Source organism: Neltuma alba, unplaced genomic scaffold, assembly GCF_004799145.2.
Source record: "Neltuma alba isolate B1F8T4 unplaced genomic scaffold, ASM479914v2 tig00005136_pilon, whole genome shotgun sequence".
Lineage (NCBI taxonomy): Eukaryota > Viridiplantae > Streptophyta > Magnoliopsida > Fabales > Fabaceae > Neltuma > Neltuma alba.
In genome coordinates this window covers 584,425-592,200 of record NW_021633993.1, presented here as the reverse complement: position 1 = coordinate 592,200, position 7,776 = coordinate 584,425, and the positions used below count along the sequence as shown (strand labels likewise).

The following is a 7,776-nucleotide window of genomic DNA, read 5'->3' as shown; positions in this document are numbered from 1 at the left end:
TAGGATCATTAACAAATTATTATTGTTAACTATAAGAATGTCCTAGGCTCGAGTGATATTTTTATGATCACATATGATTCCCAAAAATGCGCTAAACTTGGGTTGAATCTAATTTCAGGTATATAATCGTAAAGATTATTCACGAGTTTCAAAACAAGCAATGTGCTCTACTTGATCATTTGAATATATCCTTCCCGAAAATGTACAGGCATTCAAAACCAATGTTTTTTTTTTTTTTTGGTTTACGGCATTCAAAACCAATGTTGTTCACTATAAGAAAGTATCTTTTTCTTTTTTATAAACACCATAATAAAATATATTTTCTAATAACTTTATTGCGAGTTTTAGAGTTTAGAAGCTAGATCTACCATCTTCATATGCATATCACTTCCTTCAGTATCGTACGCGCGCGACTGTGTAGTTTATAAGAATTAATTAATTCCAATTATTTGGTTTACAGATAATGAATATAGAAGGCAGCTCATGATCTCAAATTTTGTGCAAAGTACAAAACAAACATTTGTTGTTTTATGTGTATGTACAGTCATTTGGAGAATTTGCTTTTCTTTTGAGAAAGGAGCATTATACTCCTTTATAACGCACTATGAATGACCAGTGACATGTTCATTTGGAAAAGCAAACAAAAGAAATGTGGATCCCACTTCAAAGGATTATAACTATTTGATGAAATCAGAAAAGAAGAAGACGAAGAATATTTGAATATTTGAAATACTTGACTATGTTAATTTGAAGAACTGGTAACATTTTTTAATTATTATAATATTTATTATTATTATCTTCTTTTTTATTATTCTAGAGTATTTGCTTTAATGTTTAGGTTAGGATTAAACTATAAATAGACCTTAACCATCATATTTATGCATCTTGCTTTGGAAAAAAAATACTACATATTAATGTCCCTCCTGCTCTCTTTTCCTTTCCCCCTTCCGCTTTCTGAATCAGTACCGCTATAGACGCGCGCGCGCGCGCGCGCACACATGTACATATATATATATAGAACCTTAAGACCTGCCTGACTTAGTTGAGTTGAGTAAATGTTAAAGATCAAACTCATCAAACTTTTTGCTATATTAAAAAACAACGGTGTACAATTAGTAAAAGGGAATGTTAAAGAGCAATCATTTTGCCTCAGAAAAATTTTTGTCAAGAAACAATTGATATCTTAAACATTGATTGTTATTGAAGCAATTTTAACTGAACTTTGCATTGCTAGCACGCGACATGGTATAGAGTGAGAAAAAAATAACATTGAATCATTGAGGTAATTAAGGCTTGTAAACTGGGCATATTCAAAATGAAGCCCCTAGTCCATATTTACAGTGAATCCATGGACTTTCTAAAAAATTATGTAATAATTTATTTTCATTATTTTACACAAAATATATGATAAAATTGCACTGTTCATTACTTATGAATCTATAATTCCATGTATCTTTTATATTCTATATTGAATAGCTCTCTAAAATTTTCTTCTATCAACTAGAAAGAATATAGTCTAGTCAAAAAAGTGTGTGTGTCGTAAAGATATAAAAGCTACATCTATGTCTATTCTATGTATTTTATATTGAGCTTCTTAATTTGCTCTTAATTGTAAAGTTAACTAGGAAATTGTCTTTGGTGATCTTAGTTCCCTCTTGGAAAGCTTCAAGAAATTTACACTCAAGCTCCAATCCATCACTACATTAGAGATATAATATATGCCGACAAGATTATGGGAACAATTGAATGAAAGTCGTGATAGGCCAATTTTGCTTATTAATTCAAAAAAAAAATACAAAAGAAGAAGAAGAGGAGAAGAAGAAAGAAAAGTTCCACTAGTCCACAAACACGTGAGAATGGATCGATATAAAGAGACGAAATAGAGTCGCCGTTCTCACCCATTCTGGTTTAAGCAAAATGAGAGGCTCAACTGTGTTTCGCCTTAATCTTCTTTCGTCATTTCTGCTCTGCTGCTTCCTACAGCTGGAGCAACCTGCCTATGCCATTAAAAAGGTAAGCTAATAGCATCGTTTGCTCGTAATTACTACCGCTAGCCCTACATGTAAGATCTAATTTATAGTACAAATTGAATTAGAAACTAAATCCTTATATTTAAAACCAGAGGTACTAATAAGTAGTAGTATTATTCTTCTCGTAGCCGTCCTCGTCAACCCCCTTAATTTCATCTTGCAGTCGCACGTTGTATACTCGGGGTCACATTCTCATGGTCCAAAGCCTTCCTCTGCTGATATGGACGCTGCCACAAATTCCCATTATGATTTGCTTGCCTCCGTCTTAGGAAGGTACATGCATGTTTCATGGATCTTTGTGACTCATTTTCAATAATACCCTCTCTCTTCCCCTTCTTTGTTTTGCTTCCTAAATCGTTGTGGTTAGTTGCAGAGAATTATTAGAGAGTTTTTATTTTTGAGTAATTTTAATTATTTTTCTTTTTCTATATATAATGTATATATATAACAGGTTGATTATGATAAAAATTAGAGGGAGCGATTTGGACATTAGGAATTGCATTGTATGAGTCATGCGTCATGTGAATATAAATTTTTTTGCTACTAATCACTGCAAAATATCTAATTTTATTTATAAGATTTAATTTAAAAAGCAGCGAATAAAAGCAAAATTAGGGTCAGCGATGGAAGAAGGAAAAAAAATGCGCCACCGACAGCCTCTACCCAAGTTTTTCCTATAAAGAGAAACAAGTAACATTATTATAAATGAAAATGCGTTTAAAATTGTTTTATTATTCATCCACTCTTTCTCTCTCTGTTTTTTTCAATGGGTTGTCATGTGGCTACCTTTTTGGATCCTTATTCTCTTAATTAAAATCAACCTCTAATTAAACTCTTTTGAATGGTATAATTAACTTTCCTCTTTCTTAAAAGAATAATATGTTTACACTTTACAGTACTTATGTGAACAGTGGAATGTTTGATTTGACAGCCGTGAAGGGGCCAAAGAAGCCATCTATTACTCATATAACCGACACATCAATGGCTTCGCTGCATTAATTGAAGATGATGAGGCAGCAGAGATCAGAAGTGAGAGACTCGCATCTTTATATTATGTCTATCATAAATTTAAGCAAATTCTATGTTTTATATTATAAATTAAATATTTATAGCGACGATTGATACAAAATGGTTGGAAAATGGACGCAGAAAATCCAAGGGTAGTGTCGGTGTTCTTGGGAAAATCGCATGAGCTGCATACAACCAGGTCATGGGGGTTTCTAGGACAAGAAAGAAATGGAAGAGTCAGAGCCGACTCAGCTTGGGTCAAAGGAAGTTTTGGCCAAAATGTGATTATTGGCGGTCTTGACACTGGTAACTAAAGCTATTAAAGTTTGTATAAATCTGCAGACATTTGCAACAAGATTAATAATTTTTTCATCCTCATACAATGAATTGTTTTATTGGATATATATAGGGGTTTGGCCAGAATCCAAAAGCTTCCGGGATGATGGCTACGGTCCCGTTCCTAAGAATTGGCGTGGAGGATCAAAATGCGAGCTTTACAGTTTCTCTGGCCCCAACAGAACTCTTTGCAACAGGTTCCATCAAAACTTGAATTTTTATAATTAAAAGAGTTTAGGATTATTTTTACCTGGAAGTATTGCGGATGAGCTATGGGTACGCGTAAGTTTTCTTTTTTACTCAATGTGCTTCAGAAGTTCTTTAACGGAAAGGACTACATTGCTTCTTTTGTTTGATTACATTTCTGGGGCATTATTGAGCCCAAAATACTTTTCAGGACAAAATGACATTTAACCACAATTAAAATATGACGTTATAATATGTAAATTCTAAACTGAACAAAACTGGAAGGTTGAGATGTGCATGTGCATGAAATAGGAAGCTGATTGGAGCAAAAACGTTCTATCAAAGCTTTGAGATAAAACATGGGAGCCTTGGCCCTAGAAATGGAATCACAGCTCGTGACATGGTGGGGCATGGGACCCACACTTTGTCGACAGCGGGGGGCAACTTTGTGCGAAACGTCAGCGTTCTGAACAACGGGAATGGAACAGCCAAGGGAGGATCTCCCAGAGCTCGTCTTGCAGTGTACAAGGTTTGTTGGAGTACTCATAGTGCTAAAGAGTGCACTGATGAAGACAAACTTCATGCTTTTGATCGAGCCATCGACGACGGCATTGATATTATCTCCGTTTCAATTGGTCGGAGTATGGTGCCAGATGTTAATTACATGTTGACCAATGCCATCTCCATAGGATCCTTCCATGCAGTCTCCAGGGGAATCCTAGTCGTTGCCTCAGCTGGGAATAACGGACCACGACTTCGTACTGTGGGCAATGTAGCGCCTTGGATCTTCACTATTGCTGCTGGCTCCATAGACAGGGAATTCAGCAACAATATTACCCTTGGTAATGGCCAAACCATTCAGGTTCGTATCATTTCTCTTTTAAGCCCATTATAAGTCTAAAACTCTCAACTAGTTTTCTTTCTGATTCTATACTTTTAATGAGTTTTGGTTCTGGTTCCTATACCTGAGCTACGTAAGTCTATGTCAGCCTACTTAATCGTGTCAATGCCGCATCAGTGAAGTTTCAGATTCAAGTAATTGTGAAATTATAGGGATCAACATTTTGGATGGTGTGAAGTATACGGACAAAAACAACTACAAAAAAGTATATGAACCACAACCAAAACTCATTAAATTAAGGTATAGAGACTTGGACTGGATTTAACCCAATAGTAATTATATAGTGATTTTGTTATTTTTCCAATCTGTAAAATGATCTGTCTGTGGGAGTAATCAGGGCACAAGTCTTGCCATAAACTCGACATCTCAGAGGTTAATTCCTGTGGTTATTGCTGGCAATGCTAGGCTTCCTAATGCAACATTTCAAGATGCGTAAGAATGAATGCCACAACTCATGATGCTCTCCGCGTGTTAAACTATCAAATGTTTCGCTCCTCCTAGCTTGATCCTAATTAAAGTATGAATATTATTGCAGTCAGCTTTGCAAAACTGGAACACTCGATCCTAACAAAGTTAGGGGTCGCATATTAATATGCCGAAGAGAAAGGAGTCTATTGCCTGTGGACAAGGGCCAAGAAACAAAGCGTGTAGGCGCATTGCAAATGATTTTACGAAATGATAAGGAATTGAACACACGTACAGCTGATGTTCACCCTGTTGACACCTCCAATCTTCCTCAAGATATGGTTCAGCAGATGAATGAAAATACAAGCGACTCGTATTTCGACAAAAACAGGCAAGTACTTATTATACACCTTTTTCACCCGCCAATCCTTTTGGGATTGCTGTGAAAATGGTTTCGGCGAAAGGGCTACATTTCTTTATATGCATATATTGCAGGAACCCACTTGCATTCATGAATAATGCGAAAACATTTATACCAATAAGGCCACCTCCAGTGATTTCTGCATTCTCAAGGGGACCCAACTTAATTCTTCCCTCAATCCCCAAGGTTGTCCATTCTCACAGCGTCTAATTAACTCCCCTAGTCATCAAGTATATATTTTAATTCTTAACTTCTTTTTCTTTTTAATTTTCACAGCCTGATGTAGCTGCGCCAGGTCAGGATATAATTGCCGCTTATTCATTTGCTGCAAGTCCCAACAACCTAGATTCAGATCAACGTCGCTTCAACTATACTGTTCAGACCGGAACTTCCATGGCATGTCCCATGTTTCTGGCATTGCTGGTCTTGTTAAAAATCGCCATCCTAATTGGAGTCCTGCAATGATCAAGTCAGCGATCATGACCACAGGTATATGACATGCATTAATCATCTGCTGTCATGTTCACAATTTGATTTCTCTCTTTCTCTAACAAGTATCAAAAACTATATGTTGTTACAGCAAGCACTCTGGACAACACCAATAGACCGATTAAGGATGAACAAGATAGTAGCATAGCAACTCCATTTCATTACGGCACAGGATATGTGAATCCCAACCTTGCAATTGACCCTGGACTTGTTTATGATCTCAAAACTTCTGATTACCCCAGCTTGTTATGCTTCTCTTTTTACGAGGAAAGAATAATTGAAGCCATTAATTATAATAGGCCATACAAATGTCCAAGGTCTTACAGACTACAAGATTTCAACTACCCTTCGATCACATTGCCTTTTCTGGGTGTGAAACCTGTCAATGTTACCCGTACAGTAACAAATGTTGGGCCTCCAAGCACATATGCTGTAAATATTAAAGCCCCAGGAGGATTTAAGGTTTTTGTTCTTCCATCAACTTTGACCTTCCAGAGAACAAACCAGAAGAAGAGCTACTCCCCCGGTCCTAAATGTAAGACCCTTATACTAGAGTATATAAGGGTCTTACATTTAGGACCGGAGGAGTATATGGTTATTTTGCAGGCAACACGTTCAGCCAAAACTTCAGAGCCTTGATTTGGAGAGTTGACATGGACTGATGGCAAGCACAGAGTGAGAAGTTCTATAGTAATCCCTCAACATGAGAAAATGGCTATGTAGATTTCAGTGTTACCAATAATCCACTTTGTTTCTGTAATAGTTTGTGAGAGGCAGTAGTTTTAATTGGTGTGTGCTCAGATGTGTGTGGATGTACTCATCTATGTCTTGTTACAATAATAAAGCGACCAGTCTACTCGAGAGTTACTCTCGCAAGTCTCTCAACTTCTGATTTTATATTCCATGTTTTATATATGTTTGGTATCTCCTCGAGATCACTCTTGAAAAATTTGTTTCTTTTCCAGAGAAAATGGGTGAGCGCATAATAATTATAATATTTCCGTATGAAATCGTACCAAACGTTTGACATCAAACCTTCATTCAACATCTAAAACTGAGTTGCGGAGGTAGAGACCGTGGGGAACAAAACTTGAGTTGCAAACGAATAAGACTGTATTATAATTGGGAAATAATTATAATTATCCGAATGTGTGCGCGTAGAAGCGACGCAAGTCATGATTTATAACATAATAAGTTTCATATATATATTGATATACCGATGATAATATTCTGAAAATTAGTCGTTAACGTAGACTATAGTATCTATGTACGACATATGTCGTACTATTCACAAGTTGTAAAAGGCAAAGCTCTCATTTCTCAAGCATTTTTATATGGGATGGCTCGTCTGGGATATATATATATATATATATATATATATATCTATATGTATGTATGTAGAATAATGAAATTTATAAATGAAAAAGTAAAAGAAACAATGAAAGGTATGGGATGAGATGAAATGAATTATGTCTTGCATGGTATGAAAAGGAATATAAGCATGTACTTCTTCAATTATTTATTTGGTATGACGAAAATAATCAAAGAATGAAAAGAGATTTATCAAATCATGAGGAAAAGCATTTTACATTCCACATCCCATGCTTCTTTATATTGCAATATACGTGCCAAACATTCTTTGTTAATGGATTCCCTTTTTTTCCCCTTTTACTTTTCTAGGGCGATGCCAAACATGATGGTGGCAGTCCTATCATAAAAGAAATCTTTACAAAATTAATTTCTTTTTTATTAAAAAAAAAGCATTCCAGGAATAATGCTGTGGTATCCTCATGCATGATGATCAACGAGCAAAACTCCTCGGTTGCTTTCAGAAAGAGATTGCTTTTCCAAAAGATTGGAAGTTTCGTAGGTGGGCACATCCGGCCTTTCAAAAGAATGTAAAATAAAAAATAATGAAAGTAAAATTCATAAAATCAATATAAAATATGAAGTTTGTCAAGAGTCGTAATTAATATATATATATTGTGCTACTCCGAGAT

The 7,776-nt window shown here is 35.6% G+C and overlaps 1 pseudogene; it reads left to right on the top strand.

Annotated features, from left to right (window-relative positions):
- The first annotated feature begins 1,917 nt into the window (after nucleotides 1-1,917).
- Nucleotides 1,918-6,438, top strand: LOC114746914 (subtilisin-like protease Glyma18g48580; annotated as a pseudogene).
- Nucleotides 6,439-7,776: the final 1,338 nt, after the last annotated feature.